This window comes from Rutidosis leptorrhynchoides, chromosome 10, assembly GCF_046630445.1.
Source record: "Rutidosis leptorrhynchoides isolate AG116_Rl617_1_P2 chromosome 10, CSIRO_AGI_Rlap_v1, whole genome shotgun sequence".
NCBI lineage: Eukaryota > Viridiplantae > Streptophyta > Magnoliopsida > Asterales > Asteraceae > Rutidosis > Rutidosis leptorrhynchoides.
Window position 1 is genome coordinate 90867701 of NC_092342.1, and position 19613 is coordinate 90887313.

Below are 19613 nucleotides of genomic sequence, written 5' to 3' on the forward strand. Positions count from 1 at the left end.
GTTTCGCTAACCAGTTTAATTTCTCGATTCCGACATATATTATCTGCTGAAATTAATTTACCATTTGCTAATTCGAGTAAAAATTTACTATCCAAAGGCGTCAATGGACAACTTAATTTAGCACAAAAATCTCTACTCATATAGCTTCTATCCGCACCCGAATCAAATAAAACGTAAGCAGATTTATTGTCAATAAGAAACGTACCCGTAACAAGCTCCGGGTCTTCCTGTGCCTCTGCCGCATTAATATTGAAAACTCTTCCGCGGCCTTGTCCATTCGTGTTCTCCTGGTTCGGGCAATTTCTAATAATGTTGCCCAGTTTTCCACATTTATAACAAACTACATTGGCATAACTTGCTCCGACACTACTTTCTCCGCCATTACTCGTTCCGACACCATTTGTTCCTTTCGTTCTATTAACCCCTGGTCCGTAGACCTCACACTTCGCCGCGCTATGACCATTTCTTTTACACTTGTTGCAAAATTTGGTGCAGAACCCCGAGTGATACTTTTCACACCTTTGGCATAGCTGCTTCTGATTGTTGTTGTTGTTGCGGTTATTATTTTTGTTGGGATGTTTGTTGTAGTTGCTGTTGTTGTTGTTGTTGTTGTTGTTGTTGTTGTTGTTGGGCCATTTGTTGTAGTTGCGATTGATGTTGCGATTGTTGGGATAATTGTTGCGATTATTGTTGTAATTGTTGTTGTTGTTGTATTGGTGATTCTTATCACCGTTTTCCTCCCACTTTCTTTTGACTTGCTTCACATTGGCCTCTTCAGCAGTCTGTTCTTTAATTCTTTCTTCAATCTGGTTCACTAGTTTGTGAGCCATTCTACATGCCTGTTGTATGGAGGCGGGCTCGTGTGAACTTATATCTTCTTGAATTCTTTCCGGTAATCCTTTCACAAACGCGTCGATCTTCTCTTCGTCATCTTCGAATGCTCCCGGACACAATAGGCACAATTCTGTGAATTGTCTTTCGTACGTGGTAATATCAAATCCTTGGGTTCGTAACCCTCTAAGTTCTGTCTTGAGCTTATTGACCTCGGTTCTGGGACGGTACTTCTCGTTCATCAAGTGCTTGAATGCTGACCACGGTAGTGCGTACGCATCGTCTTGTCCCACTTGCTCTAGATAGGTATTCCACCATGTTAACGCAGAACCTGTGAAGGTATGCGTAGCGTACTTCACTTTGTCCTCTTCAGTACACTTACTTATGGCAAACACCGATTCAACCTTCTCGGTCCACCGTTTCAATCCGATCGGTCCTTCGGTTCCATCAAATTCCAAAGGTTTGCAGGCAGTGAATTCTTTGTAGGTGCATCCTACACGATTTCCTGTACTGCTAGATCCAAGGTTATTGTTGGTATGTAGCGCAGCCTGTACTGCGGCTATGTTTGAAGCTAGAAATGTACGGAATTCCTCTTCATTCATATTTACGGTGTGTAGAGTAGTCGGTGCCATTTCCTTCAAAATAGTCAAATGGAACAAGTTAATCATACAGAATATTAAGAGTAGTTAATAGTATTTCGTAGCATAATATGAACTCATTTATAAAAGCTTTTTCTTCATATTAGCGTTTTATAAGTTTAAATTCGGGTAGTACCTACCCGTTAAGTTCATACTTAGTAGCTAATATACAATTCAACTACTACAATTCTATATGAAAAACTGATTGTAATAATATTTCGCGTTCAAACTTTTACACAATATTTTACAAACTTACAATACCGCTTATTTTACATATAGCATGAAATATAGCACACAATAAATTTGATACAAGATGGTTGTGAAGATAATTCTAGCTAGTACACAAGTCGTTCAGCAAAGGCAATAAAGACACGTAATTCATACGTCCAGAAACAAGTCATGCATTCTGGTTTTACTAGGATTACTTCCCATCCTTGGTCTTGTGGAACATAACCGTTATGGCCGTTGATAAGACAGCGTGTTGTAACGTCGTCAAAGGGACGAGGGTTACGTAATGTCCAACAGTCCCGTAACAATCTAACAACCTCATTTCTTACCCCAATTACCGACTCCGTCACTTGTGGGAACGTTTTGTTTAATAGTTGTAGCCCAATGTTCTTGTTCTCACTTTGGTGAGAAGCTAACATTACTAATCCGTAAGCATAACATGCTTCTTTATGTTGCATGTTAGCCACTTTTTCTAAATCACGAAGTCCAATATTCGGATATATTGAGTCAAAATAATTTCTTAACCCATTGCGTAAAATAGCATTTGGGTTCCCCGCAATATATGCGTCAAAGTAAACACATCGTAACTTATGGATTTCCCAATGTGATATCCCCCATCTTTCGAACGAAAGCCTTTTATAAACCAAGGCATTCTTGGAACGTTCTTCGAATGTCTTACAAACTGATCTCGCCTTAAATAGTTGTGCCGAAGAATTCTGACCAACTCTAGACAAGATTTCATCAATCAAGTCTCCGGGTAGGTCTCTTAAAATATTGGGTTGTCTATCCATTTTGTGTTTTTATACTGTAAAATAGACAAGAGTTAGATTCATAAAAAAAAAATACTTATTAATACAAGCAATTTTTACATATATCATAAAGCATAAGCACACTATATTACACCACACGAATACAACTATCTTATTCCGACTCGCTTGTTTCTTCTTCTTCGGTTTTGGTTCGTTTTGCCAAGTTTCTAGGGATATATGATGTTCCCCTAATACGAGCCGTCGTTTTCCACATTGGTTTAGAAAAACCTGGTGGTTTAGAGGTTCCCGGGTCATTGTTACAACTTAAGGACTTCGGGGGTTGATTATACATATAAAGTTTATCGGGGTTGGAATTAGATTTCTCTATTTTTATGCCCTTTCCCTTATTATTTTCTTTTGCCTTTTTAAATTCAGTTGGGGTAATTTCTATAACATCATCGGAATTCTCGTCGGAATACGATTCATCGGAGAATTGGTAATCCTCCCAATATTTTGCTTCCTTGGCGGAAACACCATTGACCATAATTAACCTTGGTCGGTTGGTTGAGGATTTTCTTTTACTTAACCGTTTTATTATTTCCCCCACCGGTTCTATTTCTTCATCTGGTTCCGATTCTTCTTCCGGTTCCGATTCTTCTTCCGGTTCCGACTCTTCTTCCGGTTCCTCTTCGGGAACTTGTGAATCAGTCCACGAATCATTCCGATTTACATTTGACTCTTCATTATTATTAGGTGAGTCAATGGGACTTGTTCTAGAGGTAGACATCTATCACATAATATCAAACGCGTTAAGAGATTAATATATCACATAATATTCACATGTTAAAAATATATAGTTTCCAACAAAATTTGTTAAGCAATCATTTTTCAAGTAAACACGGTCGAAGTCCAGACTCACTAATGCATCCTAACAAACTCGATAAGACACACTAATGCAAAATTCTGGTTCTCTAAGACCAACGCTCTGATACCAACTGAAATGTCCCGTTCTTATTGATTAAAAACGTTCCATATTAATTGATTTCGTTGCGAGGTTTTGACCTCTATATGAGACGTTTTTCAATGACTGCATTCATTTTAAAACAAACCATAACCTTTATTTCATCAATAAAGGTTTAAAAAGCTTTACGTAGATTATCAAATAATGATAATCTAAAATATCCTGTTTACACATGACCATTACATAATGGTTTACAATACAAATATATTACAACAAAATAAGTTTCTTGAATGCAGTTTTTACACAATATCATACAAGCATGGACTCCAAATCTCGTCCTTATTTAAGTATGCGACAACGGAAGCTTTTAATAATCACCTGAGAATAAACATGCTTAAAACGTCAACAAAAATGTTGGTGAGTTATAGGTTTAACCTATATATATCAAATCATAATAATAGACCACAAGATTTCATATTTCAATACACATCCCATACATAGAGATAAAAATCATTCATATGGTGAACACCTGGTAACCGACATTAACAAGATGAATATATAAGAATATCCCCATCATTCCGGGACACCCTTCGGATATGATATAAATTTCGAAGTACTAAACCATCCGGTACTTTGGATGGGGCTTGTTGGGCCCGATAGATCTATCTTTAGGATTCGCGTCAATTAGGGTGTCTGTTCCCTAATTCTTAGATTACCAGACTTAATAAAAAGGGGCATATTCGATTTCGATAATTCAACCATAGAATGTAGTTTCACGTACTTGTGTCTATTTTGTAAATCATTTATAAAACCTGCATGTATTCTCATCCCAAAAATATTAGATTTTAAAAGTGGGACTATAACTCACTTTCACAGATTTTTACTTCGTCGGGAAGTAAGACTTGGCCACTGGTTGATTCACGAACCTATAACAATATATACATATATATCAAAGTATGTTCAAAATATATTTACAACATTTTTAATATATTTTGATGTTTTAAGTTTATTAAGTCAGCTGTCCTCGTTAGTAACCTACAACTAGTTGTCCACAGTTAGATGTACAGAAATAAATCGATAAATATTATCTTGAACCAATCCACGACCCAGTGTATACGTATCTCAGTATTGATCACAACTCAAACTATATATATTTTGGAATCAACCTCAACCCTGTATAGCTAACTCCAACATTCACATATAGAGTGTCTATGGTTGTTCCGAAATATATATAGATGTGTCGACATGATAGGTCGAAACATTGTATACGTGTCTATGGTATCTCAAGATTACATAATATACAATACAAGTTGATTAAGTTATGGTTGGAATAGATTTGTTACCAATTTTCACGTAGCTAAAATGAGAAAAATTATCCAATCTTGTTTTACCCATAACTTCTTCATTTTAAATCCGTTTTGAGTGAATCAAATTGCTATGGTTTCATATTGAACTCTATTTTATGAATCTAAACAGAAAAAGTATAGGTTTATAGTCAGAAAAATAAGTTACAAGTCGTTTTTGTAAAGGTAGTCATTTCAGTTGAAAGAACAACGTCTAGATGACCATTTTAGAAAACATACTTCCACTTTGAGTTTAACCATAATTTTTGGATATAGTTTCATGTTCATAATAAAAATCATTTTCTCAGAATAACAACTTTTAAATCAAAGTTTATCATAGTTTTTAATTAACTAACCCAAAACAGCCCGCGGTGTTACTACGACGGCGTAAATCCGGTTTTACGGTGTTTTTCGTGTTTCCAGGTTTTAAATCATTAAGTTAGCATATCATATAGATATAGAACATGTGTTTAGTTGATTTTAAAAGTCAAGTTAGAAGGATTAAATTTTGTTTGCGAACAAGTTTAGAATTAACTAAACTATGTTCTAGTGATTACAAGTTTAAACCTTCGAATAAGATAGCTTTATATGTATGAATCGAATGATGTTATGAACATCATTACTACCTTAAGTTCCTTGGATAAACCTACTGGAAAAGAGAAAAATGGATCTAGCTTCAATGGATCCTTGGATGGCTCGAAGTTCTTGAAGCAGAATCATGACACGAAAACAAGTTCAAGTAAGATCATCACTTGAAATAAGATTGTTATAGTTATAGAAATTGAACCAAAGTTTGAATATGATTATTACCTTGTATTAGAATGATAACCTACTGTAAGAAATAAAGATTTCTTGAGGTTGGATGATCACCTTACAAGATTGGAAGTGAGCTAGCAAACTTGAAAGTATTCTTGATTTTATGAAACTAGAACTTTTGGAATTTATGAAGAACACTTAGAACTTGAAGATAGAACTTGAGAGAGATCAATTAGATGAAGAAAATTGAAGAATGAAAGTGTTTGTAGGTGTTTTTGGTCGTTGGTGTATGGATTAGATATAAAGGATATGTAATTTTGTTTTCATGTAAATAAGTCATGAATGATTACTCATATTTTTGTAATTTTATGAGATATTTCATGCTAGTTGCCAAATGATGGTTCCCACATGTGTTAGGTGACTCACATGGGCTGCTAAGAGCTGATCATTGGAGTGTATATACCAATAGTACATACATCTAAAAGCTGTGTATTGTACGAGTACGAATACGGATGCATACGAGTAGAACTGTTGATGAAACTGAACGAGGATGTAATTGTAAGCATTTTTGTTAAGTAGAAGTATTTCGATAACTGTATTGAAGTCTTTCAAAAGTGTATAAATACATATTAAAACACTACATGTATATACATTTTAACTGAGTCGTTAAGTCATCGTTAGTCGTTACATGTAAGTGTTGTTTTGAAACCTTTAGGTTAACGATCTTGTTAAATGTTGTTAACCCAATGTTTATAATATCAAATGAGATTTTAAATTATTATATTATCATGATATTATCATGTATGAATATCTCTTAATATGATATATATACATTAAATGTCTTTACAACGATAATCGTTACATATATGTCTCGTTTAAAAATCATTAAGTTAGTAGTCTTGTTTTTACATATGTAGTTCATTGTTAATATACTTAATGATATGTTTACTTATCATAGTATCATGTTAACTATATATATATCCATATATATGTCATCATATAGTTTTTACAAGTTTTAATGTTCGTGAATCACCGGTTAACTTGGGTGGTCAATTGTCTATCTGAAACATATTTCAATTAATCAAGTCTTAACAAGTTTGATTGCTTAACATGTTGGAAAAATTTAATCATGTAAATATCAATCTCAATTAATATATATAAACATGGAAAAGTTCGGGTCACTACAGCTGTGGTGTCAAAATTGTGATTAACTTCATCTTCAATTTCTTTTAGACCATAATCAAATTGCATATCTGTGACTTTTGCTTTAAGCCATTGGTCGGATTCCTGTGTAATATCTACAAATTCAACTAGTTTCGCCTTTTCTTTAGGCGACAGATTGGATACTAACCGGTTACATAACTTAAAGTTCCCCTTGGTTCTAGCATCGCGAATCCGTTTAATAAGTTTCTTCATTGAACTGTTAATAACGGGGTCATTTAATTTTGTATCAACAACGGGGTTCTTTGTTATCAGGTCATCATTAGGTGTTGCTTCATCTTCCCCAGACTTAGGCATTTTATTATTGTTCAGCACTACCGTTGGAGTTGGTAAAACAACATGGTTTTTACCAATCGTTTTTATTGGATCAACGATTTTGGTTGGTGGAGATTTAGACTTTTGAATCATAAAGGTGATCGATTTGTCACCATCACTAAGTGTCATTCTACCCTCTCTTACATCAAATAACGCCCCGGTGGACGCTAAGAATGGTCGACCTAAAATTAGAGGAATGTTTGAGTCCTCTTCTATGTCAATGACAATAAATTTGACTAGAAAGGTTAAATTACCTATTTGAACGGGTAGGTTGTCAGCAATTCCAACTGGGTGCTTAATGGTTTGATCAAGGAGTCGAACACTCATTTTCGTTGGACTTAGCTCACCTACTCCTAATCTCTTATATAATGAAAGAGGCATAACAATCACACTCGCACCTAAATTTGCTAGTGCATCATACATGACACAATCACTAAGTAGACAAGGAACAATAAATTCACCCGGATCACCCAACCTTGGTGGAAGTTTTGGTGGAACTGTCTTCACCGGGTTTATTTTTACGGTTTTTGTTTCTTGTACTTTCTTATTCTTCTTCTTTTTTCCAGAGGTATCACAAACTTTATTACCTATCACTTGCTCATACTCAACTCCTTTTCTTGGAAAAGGGATGGGTGGTCTGTATGGTGTCACCACTGGCTTTACATACTCGGGTGGTGGTGGTGTTGTAACTTTTTCATTGTTACTCACATCTAAAACCTTCCCATCTTCTGATGCTGGTTTTTCAGAATTCGTTGATACCATATTAACATTCTCATTCTGAGGATTTACTTCAGTATCACTCGGTAGCTTTCCTTGTTCCCTCTTACTCATCAAGCTAGCAAGAGTACCCACGTGTTTTTCTAGATTCAAAATGAAAGCTTGTTGAGTTCTTAATGACTGATCAAATCTCTCATTCGTTTGGGTTTGAGATGTAATAAATTGTGTTTGAGATTCCATTAGCTTTGCCATCATTTCTTCCAGATTTGGCTTTTTCTCTTCGATTTGTTGTGGTGGTTTATACAAGCTAGGTCTTTGTTGATTGAAAGTGTTATTTTGAGTTGGTTGGTTATTCGGACCTTGTTGGTTGTACGAGTTATTGTTGGGTCCATTTGGATTGTAAAGAATGTTTTGATTTCGATTAAAGTTTGGCCTTGGCAGTTGATAATTATTTTGATAATTATTTCCCGGCCTTTGGTTCATGTAGGAAACATTCTCTCGTTGTTCCATCGTTTGTTCAATGTGACAATCTTTCGTTAAGTGTGGTCCACCGCATTGCTCACAACTGATTCGTATTGCGTGAATATCTTTTGTCATCTTTTCCATTTGTCTTTCGAAAGCATCTATTTTTGCGGAAACAGAATCAAAGTCATGGCTAGAATCGGCTCTAGCCGCTTTAGATGAACGAAAGATATCTTTTTCTTGTTGCCACTCATGCGAGTGGGATGCTGTGTTATCAATGATTTTGTGAGCTTCGGTTACGGTTTTCTTCATAATGGAACCACCAGCTGCTGTGTCGATGTCTTTTCGTGTAGCAACGTCGACACCTTGGAAGAATATTTGTACTATTTGATAAGTGTCTAAACCATGTTGAGGACATCCTCTCAATAACTTTCCGAATCTTGTCCACGCCTCATATAATGTTTCATTTGCCTTTTGTGTGAACGTAACAATTTCTCCTTGAAGTCTCACGGCTTTAGATGCCGGAAAGAATCTTTTAAGAAATTTCTCAACTAAAACATCCCATGTGTCAATCGCTCCTTCAGGTAACGATTCTAACCAATCTTTGGCTTCTCCCTTTAAAGTCCATGGAAACAACATGAGATAGATCTGTTCATCCTCAACTTCTCTGATTTTGAATAGAGTACAAATTCTATTAAAGGTTCGAAGATGTTCGTTTGGATCTTCTTTTGGCGTACCACTATATTGGCATTGATTAGTTACCATGTGTAGGATTTGTCCTTTGATTTCATAATCTGGCGCATTAATGTCTGGCCTAATAATGGCGTGTCCTTGGCCAGTGCGTGTGGCTCTCATTCGATCTTCCATACTTAGAGGTTGCATTATTTCCATATTTGAAATTGTTGAATTCGAATCACTAGAAGATTCTGATTTAGCTGTTTGTGGTTCAGGAGGAATGATTATTGGTTCAGGATCTTGGAATTGTCCTTGAATATCCTCCGGGTTCTCAATTGTGAAGTCGGGTTCAAAAAATGGATTATCGGAAATCTGAATTTGAGTACTTGTTCGACTAGATGATGATTCTAAAGAAAAATCAACGTCGACAATATTGGCTAGATGTCTTGATCGAGTTACAGGTGGTGAACGTATGAAAAGTTGTGAACATTTTGCTCGGTGCATTCACCGAATATTCTATTAGAAATTATATAAGTTATCAAATTAATAGACTTTTCTACTTTTACCCACGTTTCGAATAGCCAAAAGATGCAGCAGGGAGCCAGGATCCTTTAAATTGGAAAATTCACAACTCAGCCACTAACAAATCCAACTATTACTACGTAGCAGAAAATTTAGAATGTCTATCAATTTAACCGCTTAAAATAATTTTTCGTCGAAATTTAAAGAAAACTTTGAAAATTCTATGCCCTAAAAACTAGAGCGTAGAAATGAAAAAGATAAAGCTCGTCGAAAAACATCGAAAAATAAAAAGTCAAAAAATAATAAAAAGAAAGTAAAGCGTCGAAACTTAAAAGTCTAAAAACTTAAGACTAAAAAGTTGCGCCTAAAGGTATTAAAGCTTAAAGGAATTCTATATCCAAAACAGCAATAACTTAATTAGGCACTAAAATCTTAAAACAGCGTCGCAAAATTCTAAGGTACCTAAATCTTAATCTAAAGAAAAAGAAATTTAAGAGTTTTACGGCAAAGCCTAAAAATTTAGAAATATAAAATAACTATGGAAAAATACTGTAACATCCCGTTTTTCCCGTACGTATCGAAAGGTACATACTTAATCATTTGTACGCTTATAACTCGTTAGCTTATGCGTAAATGTATGAATATATGTGTAGATAAATATATATGTATACTTGATAATGTGTGCATATGTAAGTCTATATGTGGGGTTTGATAGCATTTAGTCTTGTGAGACTGTTGTGGAAGGCTAGGTGAATATAGGATGCGGGTTTGGAATGTACAAATTAAATAAAGTAGAAATTTGGTTAAGTTGGTCTTGCTGCCCAGATATAGCGTTAGGCCGCGCCGCGACAAAGTGGTCCGCGCCGCGGCAAAGCAAGCAAACCAGGAACAGAAGTTGAGTTAAGAAGGGTCAATTTTTATGTTGTATGTCGCGCCGCGACGAACCAGCCACGCCGCGGCAATTCTGCTGGACAGGTTCCGAACTTAGATCTTTTTAAGAGATCTTGAAGGGCAATTTGGTAATTTGACGTATCGATCAGATTGGAGCATTAAATCTGCACCACTAGTTCATTTAATTCATTTCATTTCTCTATTTTCTTTCATTTTCTCTCTCCCAAAACTTAAAACCCGATTGAATTAAAGGTGAGATTTGAGAGTGAAGGATTGAGGGTTGATCTTTGGAGCAAGAATTAAAGTTGTTCCTCTTGTCTCTAGCTACCCGTTGATAGTCTCGGTAAGTTCTAACTCTAAGTTTTGAGTTTTAATTGGTTAATGGCTAGGGTTTTGGTTACTAGAGACTTGTATGACCCATTTGGGGTTAAAATGGGTGAACTTGGGTTATGTGGGTGAAAGGAAATCTTAAATAGCTATAACCTAGGGTTTGGCCTTATGATTTAAGATTTGTAAGTATTAATGGTGTTGTTAAGCTTTAAAACACTTGTTTAATGTTGAAAGAGTGTTAAAATGGGTCAAAAGGGGTAATGTTGACCTAGTTTGGGTGAAATGGGTATGAATTACCCTACGTTGCGATTAATTAATGTTAGTAGACTTAAATCACTAGCTTTAGTGATTTAATATGAGTCTTGGCCATTTATGGGCGGTTTTGAGGTAGGTGCGCTATTTAATGCAAATGGGTCATTAAATGCTCAAGTGTTATGTAGTGTGGTAAGTTCCACTAGTTGTGTAGTTAAATGTGTACTTATGTATTAGGTACGTTGCCTTGAAGTTTCGAAAGTGCATAATCATCACCGAAGTGTTAAGGTGAGTGGAATAATTATATGCGTGCATATATGATGTATTTATTTGTGTAGTTGAGTTGTGAAGTGTCGACGTGTTAAGACACCACTCCTCACGTGGCGAGTGAAGTGTCGATGTGTTAAGACACCACTCGGGAGTGAAGTATCGATGTGTTAAGATGCCACTCTGAGAGATGTAACGAGTGAAGTGTCGATGTGCTAAGACACCACTCGGGGTGAAGTGTCGAAGTGTTAAGGCACCACCCGGGGTGAAGTATCGACTTGTTAAGATGTCACCCGTGGGGTTAGTGTACGAAGTGTTCAGTACACTAATGGTTGTTATGAACTCCGACGGTCTTTAAACACCGTTCCCTCGTTCGTTTGGTTAACCATGGTTGCGTGTGTGTGGATTGTAGCATATTATATTGTTTAAACTATATGCTATTGTTATGCTAACTCGTATGGTGGAAGGTTTAGTGTTATACTTGTGATGGTATGATTACTTATAATGCTAGCATGTATGCGGTAAATGCGTAAGTGATTGCAAGTAAGTAGGTTGTATATGTAAACATATAATTTTTGCACTCACTAAGCATTAGCTTACCCCTCTCGTTGTTTATCTTTTTAGATGCATGTGTGGACAAGGGCAAGGGGGTTGTTGGGCACTAGGTGTCCCTTGATGATGTTATGTTGGAGCTTTTGGAAGTTGGCCTATCGTTTTGGGTAGTTTAGTCCCAAACCATGCTCGATGTGTTGTTTGGTTTAAAACTATCATTTTTGTATTGGTCAAACTTGTATCACATTCGTTAATGGCCATTGTGCCTTTTGTAAACACTAAACTCGTTGTATATTTTAACGAAACGTGTGGAATGGTTTACATATTTAATTGGCGCGTAAATGTGTATTATTTTAAAAAAAAAATTATCGTATGGAATACGGGTAGGGTTGTTTCAAGTGGTATCAGAGCATGGTCTAAGGGATTTAGGCAACTTGAGATAGGTGCCTAGACTTAGATTTATTGTGCATGCGCTTTTATGCGGGACTGGTAGGACTTTGGGTCTAATTGGGAATTGTTAGTGCTTTGGTTATGTGAACTAACCTCGTGCTAATTGATTGTGTTGTGTTTAGCAATCATCAAGCGAGATGGATTTTGTACTAGCAAGTTAATGCGACGTACTCGCGTAACAATGATTAGCTACCATTGTTTCGGGTGCAAATCGTGTCAAACAAGTAATGTACGACGATTGTTGAGTAAGATGGAGTAGTGTGGTGTATACGTATATGCATGCATGTTACGTTCTTTTGTTTCGTCATTTAATCCATTTCGTTTTATAGAATGAAGACGAGAAATGGACCCGATAATGGTAACGGGGACACTAGTGAGGACGCCGAGTTGACGGCCAAGATTGAGGCCATTTTTAAAAGTCAAAAGGCGGAGTACCTTGTGGATATCAAGAAGATGTTCCTAGACTCAATTGACGAACAATTGGTCAATGTAGTCAAAGAACAAGTTAAAGCCGTCCTACATGAAGATAATGTGGGAAGACGTGACTTTCTCTATAAGAACTTTAAGGATGCTCAACCACCTACTTTTGAGGGCGAAAGAGACCAGTTAAAGAGTGCCCGGTGGATCTCTGATATGGAGGGGGCCTTTCGAACTTGTGAATGCTCGATTGATAAAAAGACAAGGTATGGTTGTAGCATGCTAAGAGGTGATGCGAAGCTATGGTGGGATGCAAAAATCCAAGTTTATGGCGAAGAACAATGCATGGATTTTACTTGGGATGAGTTCAAAACGGAGTTCTTCCAAGAGTACCGAACTTCGGCCGATCTTACTAGGCTTAAGGACGAGTTACGTTCCTTGAGGCAAGGGTCGATGGATTTGAATACTCTTAAATCCGTTTACTTGTCAAAAACTCAATTTTGCCCGGAGTATGTCGGGAATGATAAAATGTTGAAGGAAGACTTTCACCGAATCTTGAATGATAATTATCAAGAGAAGATAAGCGTGAATGTGGTGAAGAGTTTTGATGAGTTGTTTGATATGGCCAAAGGTTTCGAGTCACTCATCTTGAGAAAGAGTGGCTTTACCTTCGGCAAAAAGAAGTTTGAAGCTACTAGTCATTCGAACTTTTCTAACAAGAAGCACAAGAAGGGCTCCGAGAGTGTTGGTAGTGTTAAGAAGGGTGCTTCCGGTGATTTTACTTATGCTTGCTACAATTGTGGGCAAAGGGGGCACATGGCTCGTGAGTGCCCGAAACAATCAACCGCAACCAAGCTCACTTGTTTTAATTGCGGTAAAGAAGGGCATAAGAGGCCGGAGTGTCCTGACTTGCGGGGTGATCATGTTAAGAGGTTAGAGAAGGCGGCGGGCACGGCTAAGGGGCGGAATTATTTCATGACCAATGATGAGTCCAGGCATTCCAATGAAGTTGTCTCAGGTACTTTCATGGTTAACTCTAATCCGGCAAAGATATTATTTAAAAGCGGTGCTAATTTGTCTTTTGTATCGCCTCGATTTGTGTCTAAGCTTAACAAACTGCTAGCTAAGTTAAGTCATCCGGTAGAAGTTGAAATAGCGGATGGTAAGACGGTGCTAGGGGTTGATGTGTGTAAGGATTGTAATGTTGTATTTGGTACCAAAACGTTTAAAATCGATCTCATTCCGATGACTTTGGGTGAGTTTGATATTGTTGTTGGCATGGATTGGCTCGATCGTTATAGAGCCGATATTGCATGCCATGATAAGTTCATTCATGTGAGAACCCCAAGTGGGGGAGAGTTGATTATTCATGGTGATAAACGAAGAAGACTCGTACCATTATGCACTTATGTACGGGCACGACGTTTTCTCAATAGTGGTGGTGTATGTTATCTCGCTCATGTAGTTGATACTCGTGATGAGCCACCACCCATTCGTAAAATTCCGGTGGTTAATGAGTTTGAAGACGTTTTTTTCGGATGAGTTACCGGGTGTTTTGACGGAAAGACAAGTAGAATTTCGCATTGAGTTGGTTCCGGGAGCTACTCCCATTGCTAAAACTCCTTATCGTTTAGCGCCGACGGAAATGCTAGAGTTGTTTAATCAGACCCAAGAGTTGCTTGAAAAGGGTTTCATTCGACCGAATTCCTCGCCATGGGGTGCTCCGGTCTTGTTTGTGAAAAAGAAAGATGGAAGTATGCGGATGTGCATCGATTATCGGGAGTTGAACAAAGTGACGATCAAGAATCGCTATCCATTACCTAGGATTGACGATTTGTTTGACCAACTCCAAGGTGCAACGTATTTTTCTAAGATTGACTTACGGTCCGGCTATCATCAAGTGCGGGTCCGTGAGGAAGACATAGAGAAAACGGCTTTTCGAACGCGTTATGGGCATTATGAGTTTGTAGTTATGCCTTTTGGTCTTACGAATGCACCGGCGGCATTCATGGATCTTATGAACCGAGTGTGCCAACCTATGTTGGACAAGTCGGTAATTGTGTTCATCGACGACATACTTGTTTATTCTAAGAGTATGAAGGAACATGAGCACCATTTGCGTGAAGTGTTGAAGACATTGCGGAAGGAGAAGTTGTATGCAAAATTCTCCAAATGTGAATTTTGGCTAAGGGAAGTCCAATTCCTTGGCCATATTGTGAATCAAGAAGGTATTCAAGTAGATCCGGGGAAGATAGAAACGGTGAAGAGTTGGGGACAACCGACTACGCCTACGGAGATCCGAAGTTTTCTCGGATTGGCCGGTTATTATCGTCGGTTTATCCAAGACTTTTCTAAGATTGCTTCTCCTTTGATGAAGTTAACGAGGAAGAATGTAAGGTTTAATTGGGAGAACGAGCAAGAAATTGCTTTTCAATTGTTAAAAGAGAAATTGTGTCAAGCTCCGGTGTTAGTGTTGCCGGAAGGGGTAGAAGACATGATGGTTTATTGTGATGCTTCTTTAAATGGTCTCGGGTGTGTTTTGATGCAAAAAGGTAAAGTCATCGCTTACGCCTCTCGAAAATTGAAGGAACACGAAAAGAGATACCCGACTCACGATCTTGAATTGGCGGCGGTGGTTCATGCGTTGAAAATTTGGCGCCACTACTTGTATGGTGTCAAGTGTACGATTTATTCGGACCATAAGAGTTTGAAACATCTCTTTACTCAACGAGATTTGAATTATCGTCAACGTAGGTGGATGGATGTGGTAAAGGATTATGATTGTGAGATACTTTACCATCCGGGAAAGGCGAACGTGGTCGCGGATGCGTTGAGTCGAAAGAGTCAACATCCGGTGATACGAGTAGGATCGTTACGCATGATTATCACTAACGATTTTCTTGTAAAGCTTGGTGAGATTCAAATAGAAGCATATGTTCACAACAAGCATGAAGAGCGGATTGTGGGGCAAACGGAGTTCATTACTATGGGCTCGCGTGGTTTGTTGTCGTTTCAAGGAAGAGTGTGGGTACCTAAGATGGGTGGTAACCGACAAGTGCTACTAGATGAAGCACATAAGTTAAGGTATTTCATTCATCCGGGTGCAACAAAGATGTACTATGACTTGAAGAAAGATTATTGGTGGCCCGGTATGAAACGTGATGTGGTTAAGTATGTTGAACAATGCGTCACGTGTTTGCAAGTTAAAGCCGAACACCAAAAGCCGTACTGTAAGTTACAACCCTTGGAAGTCCCGAAATGGAAATGGGAGCACATTACCATGGACTTCATTACCAAGTTACCGAGGACGGCGCGAACCCAATACGATACGATTTGGGTGATTGTTGATCGATTGACGAAAAGTGCTTTGTTTCTTCCCATTCGGGAAACGATATCATCGGAGACTTTATCCAAGTTGTTTATCAAGGAGGTGATATCGAGACATGGGGTTCCTATATCTATTGTTTCAGATCGAGATACTCGTTTTACGTCCCGGTTTTGGAACAAGTTTCATGAAGATATGGGTACTCAATTGAAAATGAGCACGGTGTATCATCCTCAAATGGACGGTCAAACCGAGCGTACGAACCAAACGTTGGAGGATATGTTAAGGGCGTGTATTATTGATTTTGGTGGAAGTTGGGATGAGCACTTGCCATTGGTGGAATTCTCGTACAATAATAGTTACCACACTAGTATTGGAATGCCACCGTATGAGATGCTTTATGGGCGTAGGTGTCGAACTCCCATTTGTTGGGGAGAAGTGGGTCAAAGAGAGATCGGGAGTTCCGATTTGGTCTTGGAGACGAATAGTAAGATTGAAATGATTCGGGCACGACTTAAAGCGGCACAAGATAGACAAAAGTCTTATGCCGATAAAGGTAGGAGAACGATTGAGTTTCAAGAAGGTGACAGGGTGATGCTTAAGGTTTCTCCATGGAAGGGTGTTATCCGGTTTCGGAAACGAGGAAAGTTAGCTCCTCGGTTTATTGGTCCTTTCAAGGTTTTGGCACGTGTTGGTGAGGTTGCTTATCGACTAGAGTTACCCGAAGAACTTGCGGGAATTCATAACACATTTCATGTTTCCCATCTTCGTAAGTGTCTTGCGGATGACTCGACTTGGGTGCCTTTAGATGAGATTACGTTGAATAACAAGCTAGAGTTTGCGGAAGAACCGGTTGCATTCCTTGATGAGAAGGTCAAGATGTTGCGAAACAAGGAAATTAGAACTTTCAAGGTGCAATGGCGACATCGAAAGGGTTCTGAGTTTACATGGGAATCCGAAGAGTTTGTCTTGGTCTATCTTCCGGCTTGTCATGCGGCTTGGATCGGGAGGGTGCGCTCCGATTCAAGTGGGGGAGAGTTGTTACATCCCGTTTTTCCCGTACGTATCGAAAGGTACATACTTAATTATTTGTACGCTTATAACTCGTTAGCTTATGCGTAAATGTATGAATATATGTGTAGATAAATATATATGTATACTTGATAATGTGTGCATATGTAAGTCTATATGTGGGATTTGATAGCATTTAGTCTTGTGAGACTGTTGTGGAAGGCTAGGTGAATATAGGATGCGGGTTTGGAATGTACAAATTAAATAAAGTAGAAATTTGGTTAAGTTGGTCGAGCTGCCCAGATACAGCGTTAGGCCGCGCCGCGACAAAGTGGTCCGCGCCGCGTCAAAGCAAGCAAACCAGGAACAGAAGTTGAGTTAAGAAGGGTCAATTTTTATGTTGTATGTCGCGCCGCGACGAACCGGCCGCGCCGCGGCAATTCTGCTGGACAGGTTCCGAACTTAGATCTTTTTAAGAGATTTTGAAGGGCAATTTGGTAATTTGACGTATGGATCAGATTGGAGCATTAAATCTGCACCACTAGTTCATTTAATTCATTTCCTTTCTCCATTTTCTTTCATTTTCTCTCCCAAAACTTAAAACCCAATTGAATTAAAGGTGAGATTTGAGAGTGAAGGATTGAGGATTGATCTTTGGAGCAAGAATTAAAGTTGTTCCTCTTGTCTCTAGCTACCCGTTGATAGTCTCGGTAAGTTCTAACTCTAAGTTTTGAGTTTTAATTGGTTAATGGCTAGGGTTTTGGTTACTAGAGACTTGTATGACCCATTTGGGGTTAAAATGGGTGAACTTGGGTTATGTGGGTGAAAGGAAATCTTAAATAGCTATAACCTAGGGTTTGGCCTTATGATTTAAGATTTGTAAGTATTAATGGTGTTGTTAAGCTTTAAAACACTTGTTTAATGTTGAAAGAGTGTTAAAATGGGTCAAAAGGGGTAATGTTGACCTAGTTTGGGTGAAATGGGTATGAATTACCCTACGTTGCGATTAATTAATGTTAGTAGACTTAAATCACTAGCTTTAGTTATTTAATATGAGTCTTGGCCATTTATGGGCGGTTTTGAGGTAGGTGGGCTATTTAATGCAAATGGGTCATTAAATGCTCAAGTGTTATGTAGTGTGGTAAGTTCCACTAGTTGTGTAATTAAATGTGTACTTATGTATTAGGTACGTTGCCTTGAAGTTTCGGAAGTGCATAATCATCACCGAAGTGTTAAGGTGAGTGGAATAATTATATGTGTGCATATATGATGTATTTATTTGTGTAGTTGAGTTGTGAAGTGTCGACGTGTTAAGACACCACTCCTCACATGGCGAGTGAAGTGTCGATGTGTTAAGACACCACTCGGGAGTGAAGTATCGATGTGTTAAGATGCCACTCAGAGAGATGTAACGAGTGAAGTGTCGATGTGCTAAGACACCACTCGGGGTGAAGTGTCGAAGTGTTAAGGCACCACCCGGGGTGAAGTATCGACGTGTTAAGATGCCACCCGTGGGGTTAGTGTACGAAGTGTTAAGTGCACTAATGGTTGTTATGAACTCCGATGGTCTTTAAACACCTTTCCCTCGTTCGTTTGGTTAACCATGGTTGCGTGTGTGTGGATTGTAGCATATTATATTGTTTAAACTATATGCTATTGTTATGCTAGCTCGTATGGTGGAAGGTTTAGTGTTATACTTGTGATGGTATGATTACTTATAATGGTAGCATGTATGCGGTAAATGCGTAAGTGATTGCAAGTAAGTAGGTTGTATATGTAAACGTATAATTGTTGCACTCACTATGCATTAGCTTACCCCTCTCGTTGTTTATCTTTTTAGATGCAGGTGTAGACAAGGGCAAGGGGGTTGTTGGGCACTAGGTGTCCCTTGATGATGTTATGTTGGAGCTTTTGGAAGTTGGCCTAGCGTTTTGGGTAGTTTAGTCCCAAACCATGCTCGATGTGTTGTTTGGTTTAAAACTATCATTTTTGTATTGGTCAAACTTGTATCACATTCGTTAATGGCCTTTGTGCCTTTTGTAAACACTAAACTCGTTGTATGTTTCAACGAAACGTGTGGAATGGTTTACATATTTAATTGGCGCGTAAATGTGTATTATTTTAAAAAAAAAATTATCGTATGGAATACGAGTAGGGTTGTTTCAAATATTATAACTTAAAACTAGTTACGAACGATAAATATACAAATTACGAACTAAACGAATAAAAAGATACAAAATATAAAAATAAAACTTAAAGTTATAAAAATACAATTTTTATAAAAATAATATTTTTATATTATTTATTAAAAAGGTACTAATTTATAAATTAAGAGAACTAATTAAAACTTAAAATACAAAATTAACTAAAACTAATTATTAATTTAATTAAACCCTAATTAATAATAATAATAATAATAATAATAATAATAATAATAATAATAATAATAATAATAATAATAATAATAATTAAATAATCCTAATTTCGTAATAAATGCAGTCTGAGGTTTGACCTGTCAGACAGCTCCACGACTGCGGTATCCAGGCCCAGAAGTGCTCCGCGACTGCGGAGGTATGCAGTCTCAGATGATTGCAGGTTCAAACTGGTTCGGGCAGTTTCAGATTTTTTTTTATATTTTGATTTTTTATTTTCTTTTTATGATTTTAATTTTTATAAAATATAATTTAAGTATAACTTATA

At 37.6% G+C, this 19613-nt stretch overlaps 1 non-coding gene across 1 annotated transcript; it reads left to right on the top strand.

Annotated features, from left to right (window-relative positions):
• The first annotated feature begins 8621 nt into the window (after nucleotides 1-8621).
• LOC139874011 (small nucleolar RNA R71) lies at nucleotides 8622-8728 on the top strand. Its single transcript, XR_011767716.1, has one exon. It is a non-coding gene; the product is annotated as a small nucleolar RNA R71 (small nucleolar RNA).
• Nucleotides 8729-19613: the final 10885 nt, after the last annotated feature.